Source organism: Tetrao urogallus, assembly GCF_951394365.1.
Source record: "Tetrao urogallus genome assembly, chromosome: 1".
NCBI classification, from domain to species: Eukaryota; Metazoa; Chordata; class Aves; order Galliformes; family Phasianidae; genus Tetrao; species Tetrao urogallus.
In genome coordinates this window covers 91,990,909-92,006,468 of record NC_136813.1, presented here as the reverse complement: position 1 = coordinate 92,006,468, position 15,560 = coordinate 91,990,909, and positions in this window count along the sequence as shown.

Genomic DNA, 15,560 nt, shown 5'->3' with positions numbered 1-15,560 from the left:
TTCTATGTATTTACAATATTTCATGTTTTTTCTACATTTTGAATTTGATCTGCTGTCTGTTTTTCCCCAGTTCCAGCAGTTAAACCATGGTGTGTATTCCAGAATTATTAAATTCAATTTTAAAATAGATTTCCCTGCCACAGACTTAAGTTGCTGAAGTCATCAGCTGTATATAGAGGAAGAATCAGAAAGAAATCTATGCTGTGCAAAAATATTCATACTCAGTTATGATAAGAGAACAACTGTCTTAAAAACAGTGAAAAATGAGTGACCAGTTTGTCCTCAAATGCTATGTGTATACATATATATATATATATATATAGATGTATGTATAACTAGCTATAACTGGATTGAAAGGTTTGTTTTCATTTGGGTACTTAGAAAAATTTCATGTGTTGAAAAAAATATTAAACACTTCTATAACTATATTAACAATGTAGTGCACTTTTTTGCTTTACTGGTGAATGAATTTAAATCCAGCTGGCAACCGGTCATGCATGGGCATGGTGATCCTCAGGGGTAGGTATAGAGGTCTGGCCTGCTTAATGTCTTTATTGATCATCATAATGAGGAGATTGAGTATATTTTTTGTAAGTTGACAGATGACACCAAGTTGGAAGGAAGTGTCAATCCATGCTGGAGTAGGAAGGCCTTTCAGAGGGATCTGGACAGGCTGGATCAATGAGCTGAGGCCAGCTGTATGAGCTTCAACAAAACCATGTGCTGAGTCTTGCACTTTGATTACAACAAACTTATGTATCTCTACAGATTTGAGGCAGAGTGTCTGGAAAGATGCACAGAAGAAAAGGATCTGGAAGTGTTTATTGATGCATGGCTGAACATGAGCCAGCACTGTTCTAGGAGGCCAAGAAGGCCAACAGCATCCTGCCTCATATTAGAAATAGTGCATCCAGCAAGAGCGAAGAGTAGATCGTCCCTCAGTACTCAGCCCTGCTGAAGCCTCACCTTGAGTATTGTGCTCAGTTTTGGGCTCCTCATTACAAGGAAGATGTTGAGGTCCTAGAGTGTGTCCAGAGAAGGGCAACAAAGCTGTGAAGGCTCTGTGCTTTCTAAAACTAAATTGTCTCAGACCAAGTTATTACTCCTAGACAGTGTAATGCTGGTTACAGCATAGGTTATGCAGGTCCACCTTTGGCAGGCAAGACTCAGATGTGCACCTGATGTTATCACTGCTTATTTCCCATCCATCTGACACATTAATAAGTTGCTGGAAGAGTTAGACATTTACCTCCCCCTTCTTTGGCTGATGTCCCTGATGTCAGGGCACAATCAAACAGAAGCTGATTTAGGGAATATTACACATAACTGTCACTGTACATCCTGGAAATAATGGTCCTCTAGTATTATTCATTCTTACTTTAAAGGTAAGACATTCTTACTTAAAGGTGCATTATGAATGCACTCTTGCTGTAACAAATGCCTTCATATAGCCTTGAAAGTATAAAAGTGGATGTTAGACTGCACTGCCATGTGAATTTCTCTGCCCTTCAGATGATGAGGAACGTAGGCAATGTGACTTCTCATTTGCTTTTGTACTATCCAGAAAGAAATGAAAATATTTTGGGAGAGCATTCCTATTACAACTGTATTCTGTAGCAGAACAAATCCTACTGGCACCTGTTGCAAAGGTAGGGTTTGCAAGGTATTGGCTATAGAAGCATCTCAATGATATTACTTCATGTCATAAAATGTCTTTCTCTCAGAATTTATTGTCACAATTAACTCATCATGGAAGTTCTACCTGAAACATTTCTGGTGAGAGATAAAAGTGGAGGAGTGCTTTTAACTTTTAATTGTCTTTATCTAATATTTTCAGCACAGACTGATTGCGGCACTGTGGAAAATCTCTCAACTTTATCCAGCCATGAAATTTCTAGGAATTTAATTCTGTTCCTTTATTCAGCTACTAGAAAGATCTGCCTGATCATTTTCAGCAGTAATCAAGCTGCTAAGTATATCAGTGCTCAGATTAACCTCCCAGTCAAGGGATTCCCAAGGAATTGAAATGAGCACCAGAAACACTTGCATCTTTCGTGTTACTGGCAGAAGAAAGGAGCATCTCAGCAGCTGACAATGGAAGGGAGCACATTAAGCACTTCAAAACTATCTTACTGTATAGTAAGTCATGAGGATCAAGACTAGCACTTTCTTGACTACCATAAAGATACATGAAATAGTGCTTTCCATTGCCTCAGTGGGTAGCTTTTAGGATGGTATTATCCAACACAGGAAATTATGCCAAAATTAAAGCCAGTGATAGTACAAATGCAGTTGGCACCACTTGATACATATGTACAGTTCAGGGCTGTGTTATCAGGTGATGAACTAGACAAGGCAGAATAGGGAATTTCAGAAGTCAGAGAACCTGAATATAATCTTGCTTTCCTGATCATGGCAGATATGATGAAAAAAGTTTGGCTTTTTAGTTAGAGTGAAAATGAGTTCCTTCCTTCTCCACATTTCCATTATCAAAAAAGGCAAAAGGATGATTAGGTGTGGAAGTGTGGGGAAGCCACTCACAACTCCTAACTGCCAAACATATGTCTAGGTTAAAGATAAGATCAAGATTAGAGACTTAGCAGTCAGATTAGCAATTGTGACATTCAACATTCTTTGTGTTTTGGTCACATTGATAAATGATTAGACTTTTGATAGAATTCAGTAATGTCTGGGATTATAAAACTCAGTGGTTGTGGTTGCTGGAAAGTTTCCTGGGGGATGGTAGGATTTGGCCTCTAAGTCTTTTGTCTGGTCTCTGTGTTTGCACATATAGAAACCCAGACACAGCTATGCTCTGCAGTCTAGACCAGCCCTTAGGATGTAGGTTCCTAAGGGAAAAAATACATATATTGCATTCTGTGTGAGGCACTATAGAGCATGCATTTGAATGCTGTGAAAATAACCAGCTGCCCTCCATTGAATTCAGCACCATTAATACGCTGGAGTCAGGGGTAAGCCAGTTTTGACTGCAAACAATGGTTTCCGAAGAAGACAACCAAATGGGTTTAGGCAAAACTTATTAGCTATCAACAGGTCTTGGATTACTGCATTGATCTACTCCTTTTACTTTTTAGTGGAAGATTTATGTACCTGTAAAATACATTGGCTCATAACACCAATAGATTGACTAGTTCTATGATTCTACCAGAACATTTTTGCTTGCTTAAAGCTCTCAGCTGAAGATAGGGGTGAAACAGAACTATGTACTTTATTGCAAGTGTCTGTGTTTGTTTAGTGAAAAGACACTGCGTTGTAAGATAATGTGGGTAAAAATAGCTAAATATGCAGAAAGTCAAAGTTGTACTTTATATCACTGTGACATCAATTATCCTGTTCCTCTCATAATGCAGTTTTCTGTATACTTACGTAAACCTGGGACACATCCAGATTAAACACATTCTTGCTTGTGTTGCCTTTTTTTTTCCAGATTGTTCCACTGGAACTGGCCCAATCCAATTTATGCTGGCTGACTTAGTAGTTTCCCCTCATGATATTTCTTCTGGAAACACAGAGTTTTACAAAGAAAAGGTCATGGTTTACATGCCACTGCTCTCCAGTAACTGCTTTCCTCCCTGTATTTTCAAATTAATATTTTGTCAGCATATTTGGTGGGAAAAAAAAAAATCTAACCATGGTGTCCTCTGACTGCAGGGATGCTACATTGTAAAAATGGAAAAATAGTGAAACAACTGGAAAATGCAGATGAAAAAGGGACAAATGGATCTCATCAAACTCACAGTTTCCTCCTTACTAATATCATGGCATCAAAATGAAGAACTTCACATTGCATTGGTTCTGAAGCCATTCACTTTCTGGAAGAAACTTTGATGAACCTAAGATAAGCAAGGGGACATGGACAAAACAGGTCTTTGTTCATTGGAAAATAGTGCTGTTTCTTTCTCTGAAAACATTTTTTTAATTAAATAGTCTTTACACTATATTTCATGGGTAGTCATAAGGTCATGACAATTTGTTGTCTCCATTACTGATTGTTCTGAAATGGTCTCAAGTTGATGTAAGTCAGCCTGCCCTTTCATGTTAACACATCTGAGCAACTTTTTATTTAGTGAAATTGTATGAACAAGATCAGTCACAGACATGAGCATTTATCAGACTTCAGAAAATGCTATATGGATAATTCAACAAAAGATATTTAAGTGAAATTCTACAAAGGCTTCTTGTGCATCAAAAAACAGGAGTTCTGACTGAATTATCAGCAGTTGGATAAAATAAAAAATTATGGGTTTTCAAAATGATAAAAAATAAAGGGCTACTTTACAGCATTGCTTACTACAGTTTGATCTCAAAAAACTTACAGAGAGCTCTGTACCTTCTAAGTAAATGGCAGGTGACAAATGATTTACCTTGTTTGTAATACTTGCTATAAAAATTGCAGAAACAATAAGGGAGATTAGAATTACCAGTTGAATTAAAGAATTTTACAGAAACTTTGTAGCAAAGTTGTTTTCCTTTATTTTTATTTTGGGAATTTATTTTCAGGTACATTTCTACTTGTCCCCTAGATAATACTGAATTCAGAAGATATCTATGGCTATTGCAGTCAGTCAGTCAGTAAATAATACACAAAAAACACCTTTGCTATCTGATTTAGGGGTAGAGTAACTGGATTTTGTTTTCATTTTGCTGTGATATTCCTACATCAACTACAGCGCTTTTAAGTTGTTCTCAAAAGAAAATATCTAAGAAGACTATTTGTCTGGGCCTTGAGAAATGAGAAAAATAATAAAATCAGCTGAAAGGAAAATATCCTGCTGTTCATTCTGAAAAACACTTGTGCCCAAAATGAAATACCGTGACTTTGAAAATCTTCTAACTTATCACATCAGAAGCAGTCAGTCTTGAAACTATGAAAACATTGGAAGTTGAAGATCAAAGATAGTATTCATCTATTTATGCTCAAATTTGCATCTATCTGTTTGTCTAAATATTTCCATTGCTGACAATTCTAAAACAGCAGCTCCATCTTTCTTCTTTTAAAGTATAAATGTTTTTCTAGCATTCATCTGTAGATACAGAATTAATTGGCCCTAGTAGACCTTTGATCCTGATCTAACCACTCCTGTCACTAACTTCCTCCTTCCCATTGATCCAGCTGAGTTATATTGGAATTGGAAGAGTTAGTCGTTAAACAACAGATTTGTAACAGTATGGTTTGCAGCCTGTTCTCACTTACTTTCTTCCATGGGATTAATCCTATTGAAATTCCAAGCACTGTTTTGAGTTACACCCATAACATTAAATCTGTGGATTTTACAGACCAAATCACATGGCCAATTTACCATTAGTCAGAACTTTCTGAGTATAGACACTGAAAATCACGAACTGTACAGAAGCAAGGATTCTGGGACATTTTTATTGTCTTTTAATGCCAGATATTCCTGGTGCCAAGTTATTGTGAATTAGATCACATCTTTTATCTTTTTTTAATAAATAAAACACAAAACTATGTGGCTTTGCACTGTTTGGATGTGAAATGTTTTTGTGGTATTCAAAGGTATGAAGATTTGAAATATGTAAATGTTCAGTGTTTAAAAACCACAGTATTGATATTACTCAGAGCCACTAAGAAAGGCAGTGATTAATGTGGGTTTTATTTTGTTTGTTTGCATATGTGTTGAAAAAAAATGTTGAAAATTCATAAATGTATTACATGGTAGACAAAAAAAAAATGAAAGTCCTGTTGAAATCCTTACCTGTTTATGTTTTAGTGCTCGATCTGCCAAATATTTCATTGTATTGAATTATAGTTTGGGAAGTACAGCAATCTTATTGCACTGAATTCATGTATTTTGCTTAGCTTGAAGATACTTACACTGGGAATTCAGTTGCCAAAACCTGGGCTCAAGTAGAGCCCACTCTCTGTTCCTCAACAAATTCCTTGGTTTCTCTGGGAAGACATGTTCAGAGAACCAGGTAAGAGATCAGAAAGATTTTGACTGGCACAGCACAAATTTTGAAATGTCCCCCCCAAAAATTTCCACCTGAATCTTAGTGTTTGTGCAGCAGATTATGTGATACTTATTATAAACAAAGTTTAATGCAATAAGGACTGATCCTTGAAGCTGTTGGAAATCTAATAACTTCTCCATCATTTCTCTTTACCTGCATCAGGGGAAATTTTGTTTCCAGCTTTTTGCACAGTTTATTGGCACACAGAAAAACTTAAATATTTCAGTAATCCCTACCCAGACCACTTCTCCTACCATGTGCAACTTTACCGGGATTGTTAGTATTCCAATATCACGCTGAACTTTGCAGTTTTGTCCTTCTTCTCTGATGCAGTCTCCAACATTCTCAATTCTCCAGTTTAATGAAAGAGTATAAATAAAGTTACTAAAAGATAAAATCACTCTCTCACATACAAAGTACATAAAAACATTATGAATATTGAGATATATTCAGCAACAAAAATGTCAGAAACCTGAAACTTTAAGGAGAAGTACAATCTCCTTAGAGATTTTTAATAATTTATACTACTCCTGAGCCTGAAACACCATCATTAAGGGTAACGGTTCAGAATGACAGAATCACAGAATGACTTGAGTTGGAAAGGACCTCAAAGCCCACCCTGCCCCAACCCCTGCCGTGGGCAGGACAGTCCCCACCAGCTCAGGCTGCCCAAGGCCACATCCAACCTGGTCTTGAGCACTTCTAGTAATGGCGCACCACAGCTTCTCTGGGCAGCTGCACCAGCGCCTCATCACTTCTGAATAAAGAATTTCTTTACAATATCTCATCTAAATCCCCCTTCCTATAAACTGTTCCCCGTTTTTCTGTTACTATTTCCCTGTATGAAACGATAGTTCCTGTTTGTAATCTCCTTTCAATTACTGACATGCTGAAAGATCTTCCCCAGAGTCTTCTTTTCTCCACGCTGAACAAGCCCAGCTCCCTCAGCCTATCTTCACAAGAGAAGTTCTCCAGACTTCCATTCATCTTCATGGCCTCCTCTGGACACTCTTCAGCAACTCCACATCTTTTTTGTGCTGTGGACCCCAGGCCTGGACACAGTACTCCAGCTGGAGCCTCAGAAGGGCAGAGCAAAGGCAAACAATCCTCCTCCCGCTGGCAATCCCTCTTTTGATACAGACCAGGATACCATTGGCTTTCCAGGCTGTGACCACACACTTCTGGCTTATGTCCAGCTTTTCATCTATGAGGTCTTCCAAGTATTTCTGTTCAAGGTTGCCCTCAATGAGTTCTTTGGAGAAGACAGGTCTGGGATTGCCCCAAGAGCAACACCTTGCACTTGGCCTTCATTAGGTTTACCTGTGCCCAGAAAGAAGAAAGCATAGTAACACATAAATAACTGAATAAAAGGAACATTATTTAAGCTGTTGCCCTTTGTGTGATGAATGGGCAACAATGACGTTGGTTAAATACTCATATGAAGTGCAGGCCTCTTCATGCAGCACTAAGCATTGCACATAATCAGATTTAAACATATGACAAAGTCACAGAATTACAGAATTGCAAGGGTTGGAAAGGACCTCAAGAGAACACTGACTCTAGCCTGCCTGCTAAAGGAGGTAAAGTCCTGCAATGATTCTATTTTGGTAATAGTAATCCTGTATGTTGAGTAATATATAACAAATTACAGTAGTCTTTTACTAAGACACTGAAATTTAGAAAAAATGTTTATTACCTCGTTTGATGCAAACAATCTTGTACAAAATTCAAGGTATTATGGAGCATGCTATGTATGTCCTTCATGTTTTCACTACCATATTTGTTACCATAGTATTAACTCTCTGGCAAGTAGTTAATTGATGCTTTTTGACTACTGAAGTCACTTTCAGGTTGAACTACTCTGAAGTAAAACAGAATTTTGAGAAGATCCATTGTTTGAGAAGAATTTACTGATTTTAACTCAAAAATTATTTAAGACTTAAGAATACAAGTCTGAGTAGTAAGGGGTTCTGTACTTCCAATTAATTCTTGTACCATGATTATTTGAAAAAACCTTGTGAACTAATAAGTTACATAAATTTTGTGAATGGTGATATCATTTCATATTTGTACTGAGATATAAATTTATTTCAAAAGCACAGAGCGTTTTAAAAAAAACAATTCTAGCAACAGTCATCTGCATGTGTGCATAATGTAAAACAGAGCTGAATACGAATTTACAGTAATCCATACTTTGCTGTGATGTCTTGGAAATACCTTTTATAATCTCTATAGCATCATCTTCATCTTTTGCTTTTCACTGTTGAAAGTAACTAATAGTGATCTGAAAATGTAGTCTTCTGGGACCAAAACCACAAAGATTTACTGCAATTATGTACATCTCCACATCACCTTTTAGTTATTTGTATTACACAAAAATCCCTAGAGATACCATGACAAGAACTGTACAAATGTTAGACAACCATTGATACAGATTTTTAAATGTGTGGATTTTTTTTTTTGTTTGTTTGTTTGTTTTGGTTTTGTTTTGCTTTGTTTATTTTTATGTTTAAGAGGTTGGAGGAAATTTCTGGCTTTGCTAGCATTTTCCTTCTGCCTACAATTATATATTTTCAAATTTTCCTCAAAGTTTCTGTTTTACTGTATCTTTGCCTTTATTGTCCATTATTACACTGGCAATTAATCTAATTGGCCAAGAATCTGGGCTTCCTAAACGTTTGAAATGGAAATTAAAGAAGAGAATCTATAGAAGAGAAACTACTATTTATGATTGTGTTCAGATGTATCTCTCAGGTATAATCACTGCAACTATTTTATGTCTCTGACTTCCATCCTGCTTTTCTATTGGTCTTTGTTGGAAGGAACTGTTGCTGAGATGTGCTCCTTTTGGCAAGAACTGACAATCCTTAACATCATGTGAGCAGAATAGCTTTCTCCAGGCAAAAGATATCAAGAGTTTTCTGATCGTAAAGAGAGGTAATTACAGATCAATATTATACTAATCCTGAAATGCTCCTTCCCAAACTTGAATGTCATCCAGACCTACCTTATGTTCTAGTTTTCCCCAAAAAATACAGCTATTAGTCTTTTCCCTCTAGAAATGTAATCCAGTCTTTTTCCTTGATGCCTCTATGCCTTTTGAGGTCTGTGAAGTCTAAAAAATTAGGGTTTGATGGGTAAGAAATTGTAGTTTTTCTCAAGAGAAAAGTGAGACAAAATTATTGCCCTTTACCTTAAAGCATGATTCAATTATATAAAGCTACTAACGTGTAATGGGCTACTAAAGTGCCCATTACAAAGATCTAAAAGAACCTTACATTCATAAAGCAACTATTGTGCTTTTTGTATGTCTGAGAAATATCTGTTGAAATAATAGATGCAACAGAAAAATTGTTCCTGCACATGTGCTTGTTGCAGTGTTGGAAACAAAGAAAGTAATGATATCCTGGTTTTCATGAAATCGAGGAGTCTCTAATTTTTGCAAAGGCTTTACTAGCATGCATCCAGAAAAATCAGAAGAAAAAGTGCAGGCAATTGCTTTTTCGCAATCTAAGTGTTAAGGGAGCGCAGTCTGTTTTAGAAAACTAGCAACTGAGGTAGTCACATGGAATAAGTTTGATGGCTATTGACAAATATTATTTCATCTATATTGCCCAAACCAATATGATTTCTTTTTTGTTGTTGTTGTTCAAAACAAGTGGAATTTTTCAAGCCAAATAATTCATTTGAAGTGTGAATAGTGACTATCCTATATGTAAAATCCCCAAAATGTCTATCTCCTTTTCAATACTGACCTTAAAGATGTGGGAAGATAATTTGGCCCATGTCTACAGATTCTGCACAGAGGTTTTAATTAAGGATAACAACTGGTGCCCATTCCAAGTGTGGTTTTCTAAAATGTACAGAAGGCAGAGCAAGAGTATTAACCCATTTCAGTTGCACTACTACTGACTCATTGCACACTAAAATATCTTTTAAGCTGACATAAGGTATACTGGAATTGAAATGTTGCTAGGAGCATAGAGCACAGATAAAAAACAGAGCACTACACAGTTCCCTTCTGCACCTCTCTGCATGGTAATTAACTAAATTATAAGCTAATGCAACTTTAGAAGTCTTAAGTTCTGGCCAACTTGCCAGCTCACCTCCAGTATAGCTAGTGTTGTTAAGTAATCATTAATTCTATTAAGTGATAAAACACCATAATGATGAAGTGCTACGGAAATGCTGGCTTACAGTGTGAGGTGTTATTAAGATTCCAAGAAGATCATCATGAATAATCCTGTAAATTGACTCCTCTCTTGTAATATGGGAGGCCAAATGACGTGTAATTGAAATGGGAGTTTTACATGAAAGATGCATTTCTTATTCCAGAATGATTCAGCAAATGAGGTGTAAATGTTGAAGAACCACAGTGATGTCACCCCCCTGTCTATAAATCTCAAACAAGACCCTGGCAACACAGGTAATGATGTTACTGTAGTATGAGTAAGCCAAATCTTGTTTAAGCAGTTGTAGCACACGTTTCCTTACTGCAAGCCAAACGGACTTGCCAAGAAGTCCTTCTAAGGCCTAATAAATAAGAAGTTAACCATGATCTATATGTCAATAAAACAGCTGAATGATTCTTTATAACTCTAGAGAGGATGCATAATGAACAAATGTTCAGGTAACTTACCTAACGAGAATATACCAGTAACTCTTTGTGTTTATATCATTCAAAAGACATTTTTATTCATATTGTTGTGCATCAGTTGGCTGTCAGGAAGAGTCTTCGTCATTCCCCACATTTTTTTAAGAGAAAACACAGATGCAAATTAATTTTCCCCTAGAAACTGTTAAGAGAAAGCCCTACTGTCTTAGGAAGGAGAGGCTTTCCAGTGAGGCATGAACATTCAAAGCAAGAAACTCTGTGGAGTGTATTCTACCTCCAGATATTCTACATCGAATTTGAAAGACTCATTGCTAAGTCAGTATTTCCTTCCTAGATAGCTGTTACTTTGCTATTTTAAAAAGCAAAGATAAATATTTCAAAAGAGCAATCATGACAAATAAATCAATGAAGGTTAATGTGCTTGATAATCATTGATTCTAAGATGTTCCCTCCCATCACTTCTTCCCCATATATTCCTGTTTGTTTTTTTTTTTTAGTAGAGTATATCACAGCATAATGTGCAGATAAATGACATCTTTCAGAATGAAAACTTGTTAAAAAGGACCTACTTGTATATGCTATTATGATAGTGTCAGAGACATTCTGCGGGGTTTTTTTGGTGCAATGAATATTTGACAAAAGAAACATACACTCTAAGCAATTAAAAAAAAAAAAAAGAAATTAGGTTATTAACATTTCAACAGAGCTAATAATATTTTCTATTTGAACTGACATGAAAATAGCAAGTCATGTAACATCAAATGTTTGGAAATGTACTTATTTTTCCATTGGGGGGAAAAAAAAGTAGAAGATTGAGATATTTTCATCAGAATATTTCAACTATTAAGAAAAGATATTTAAACTTTCATACTGAAATAGACATTTGTTTTTCTTGTCTTTGGTTTTATAATACAAGATCAAATGTCTGTGGCCCCCCATACTTAAAAAAAATGTTTTTGTTTTAAATATGCCTTGATTTATTTTTTTTAATTTTTTGAACATCATTTATCTTTCATGAAGATTCAGCCTTTCAAGTATATGTTTTATTTCATCTCAAAGCAAGTAGAATGTATTAGGATGTCTTCAAGAATAAACATAAATAGTTCTTTCTCCTTAGTGGAATTCCTGGATTACAGCTTGTTTTATTCGAAAACATGATTAAATCAATTACATATGACATGCTGCTAATATCACAGGCAATGGTGACCTTTCTTTAAACAAAAATATTTCTCATTCTTGTCAAACTTCATGTAGCATATTTAACTTATTCCTTGTCATGATATGAATGCCCACTTCTAGTGGTTTCAGCTGCAATGCAGATGAGTGGAGACAGATATTGTGGTCATAGCAAATTCAGATGCAAAGAAAATAAGAAATGCCTCCAAAGTGTTCCCTTAAATAACAGCAGTAAGGAACTAGAAAAATCTATGTTCCCAATTGGAGCCAAAGCCAAGGAACAGCTGGAGCTAGATCACAGACATCAAGGATAAAATATGAAGGACAAAAAGATTACTGGGAGTAGTCAGAACAGATCCACAAAGGAAAATGGTACTTGACCAAACTGACAACTTTCTACAATGAAATCCTTCACTTAAGAGATGAGGAGAGATCAGTAAATACTGTCCACCTTGATCTAGCAACTTCTCTGCAGATATACTGTTGAAGTATGGGACGGACAAACAGGTAGTGAGCTCGTTAGCTAAGCTCGGTGTTTTGACCAGTGGCTTGAAGTCTAGGTGGAGATCAGTAGCTACTGGTATGACCTTGGCTCCAGGGATAGTTAACATCTTCATTAACGATCTGGATGATGGGGCTGTTGATGACACCAAATTGGGAAGAGTGGCTGGTAAGATGAAGTTCTTGCTGCCACCCAGAGGGAATTCAGCGGGCTGAAGGGATGGGCCAATGCAATGCTCATAAAATTCAACAAAGGAAAGTGCAAAGTCCTTCACCTGGGGAAGAGTAAATCTGGAGTAGCAAAAACAAACAAACAAACAACAACAACAAAAAAAAAAACAGAAAACCAACGAAACAACAACAACAAAAAAGAAAAATCAGAAAATTGCCTATGATAAAGCAGCATCCTGTTGTTATCTGCTCTGCTTCTCAAGAAACATTCAGAGGAGAGGTCTTAGAGACAAAAGATCATGATGTTATAAGCAGTAATAACTACATTTTTAGGTTGTTTATTAAAAGCTAGAAAGCAGAGATGATGCATGAGAACAGACAGTATAATCCCATCTTGGCATATCTGGAAAATGGTTTGCTTCCTGAAACTGACTTAGAATTTAGTAAAAAGTAAAAGGATGTCGACAGAAGGGAAACAGGGATTTACTAAGCAATACAAAAAATTATGCGTCTCAGAATAACAGTGGATCAGTTTGGAACATAGAACAGATCAAGCCTGTGATGCTGGTGTTCTTGTGATACTTTGGGAATCTCAATTTAAAACAGTTGGAAATTCTCCAACAATTTAGCAGTATTCTAGTCACGTTTGGGGATCTCTTTACCTTGCTTAAGAGCTTTGGATGTAGTTTATTTCCCAGATGTTAATATCTTATCCTAAACCTCCCAGTTTTATATTAATATAAAAAAGTTTGTATATAAATATATTTCAGCTTATGTCTGAAAGCACAAATACAAATAAAGTACAGGATATCAATATACCAACAATAGAAAGAACCTATATAGCTTTTTTTTTCAAATATTTCTCAAATGTTTCACAGCACAACATAGAAAATTGCACAGTACACACAGATTAACTATACCTAAGAAAATATTAATTCCATCAATCATCACTTCAAGATTTTGAGGAAATACTCTTCGGAACTGAACTTTCAGTAGGCCCTCTACAGGTAAAAAATAAACAAGCTATTGGTAAAAAGACTGGAATATAGAAAAAAATTAAAACTTGTAGCAGTGTTGATTATTATCAGTGAGTGAAAGTATCACAGTGATCTCAACTACAAGTAATTAATAATAATAATAATAATAATAATAATAATAATAATAATAATAATAATAATAAAAACCTGGGAATCTCTATTCTTTGTGAACAAGAATGGAGACTCAAGATAACACAAATGAAAGTATGCTATGGATTTAGACTCACTTGATTACAGGAGAATGATTATTAACAATTTCACTATGAACTAGTGAAGGACAACTTTGGATAAAGACTTGCTAGGTTTGCTAGTAGACATTTGAACCTGGAATGATGACAAGAGTATCCGCTTTGTGCATAGAAACTACAAGTATCAGAAAGAGAATATGAATTCACAGAAAATGTAAAAAGACAGGGCCAATTGAAAATATAAAGACAACCTGCTGGATAGCTTTGAAGTCTGTACAACACTGTGAGATTAAGCAGTATAAATATTTTTCCTTTATAAGCAATATAAAGGATAAATAGGAGGATCTGGAAGCTGGTATATTAGAAAAAGCATTATTAAATTGGCTGTAATTCACAAGACAATATCAAGACAATAATAAGACAGAATCACAAGCAACTTTAGTATATCTTCTGTCTTTTCTTATGAAAAAATATCTGGTACAAATAAAAGAAATCAATTATTTTATGTTTCTTCTGTACTGTATTTGCACTGTATTGCCTTTCTTTTTTTTTTTTTTCTAATACTATGATTATACTCCCTGAAGGACCACACACCACACAGAGCAAATGACACATATAAGAGATGAGACAAATTGTCCTGCACCCGAGATACAGGAGGAACACTTACTCAAGAGGAGTTTTGATGGTGTATTAACAAAGTTTACCTCACCACCACACAGAAAGTGCTGCAGCTATTTACACAATAATTTAGTGAGGTACAATATGCTAGAGAACATCCCCATATCAAACTGCCTGAAAGGATAGGTAAGGAATCCTTTAAAAAATATGAATATATTCCAGCAGCATCCATTGTAAATCAGTAGAATGGTATTTCATTAAAGCAACAGCAACTTACCTACTTACATACATACACCCTTCTCCTTACATACATGCATTTTACTTACATACACCCTTTTATACTACTTCCTTAAATAGGAATGTAACTTTTTATAGGATTCCTTCCCTTTCTCTTTCCCATTCCATCGGTAATTTTTGACCAACATCTGAACAGATATGATCAAATTGCATTTCAGATACATTCCATGGCACTAAATGCATTATCAAATCTAGTCATGCAATATCTTAAATGTCATCAAAATCAGCCATCACCTTCCTGAGTCTCTCCTGAATGTGGTCTAACTACTTCACCGCAGTTTCAGGGAAGACAGTCTGACAGCCAAGCATACAAAGTATGGTTTAATACAAAAAGCCATACAAGATCACATGCTGATGAAACACTTCACAAAGTTCTCAATCTATTCATGCTAAAATAGACATTTCTATATGTGTAACAATGGAACACAATTATATACAAGTATGATGTTCATCACTGTTCCGAAAGGAAATCCTCTCCTAGTGTGATGAATATCTGTGTGAATCATTACTCTTTGTGTAAAGAAAAATTAATCTTTGCATGCAATACCTTCTTCTGAAGAGAAACCAGCAACAAAATAAAGAAGGCTTCTTAATGATTTTAGATTCTGTCTTTCTGGTATAAGAGAATGTTATAGAACTGTTTGGAATTTTCAACAGATACAAGCTTAGTCATATATATTGGCATGCACAGCAGGTGTCTGCAGAAGCATGGAGCTGTCAGCACTGTCAGTGAACACTTTACAATGGTGTATTGGAATCTCATAAATCAGCAGGGATTGCTCAGCAATCCCCAGAAGCGGAGAAGGTGAATTCTGTGATAGCATTACAGTTTTTCTTCCAAATAATGTCATCCATGTAGGACTCAAAGCACAAAACCTCCCTGTCTTCAGTGACTGTGTGTACAACCTAGGTCTGCGCCTGCTGTCCATTTACTCACTTACTTTTCAGGGGTGATGGATACAGCAA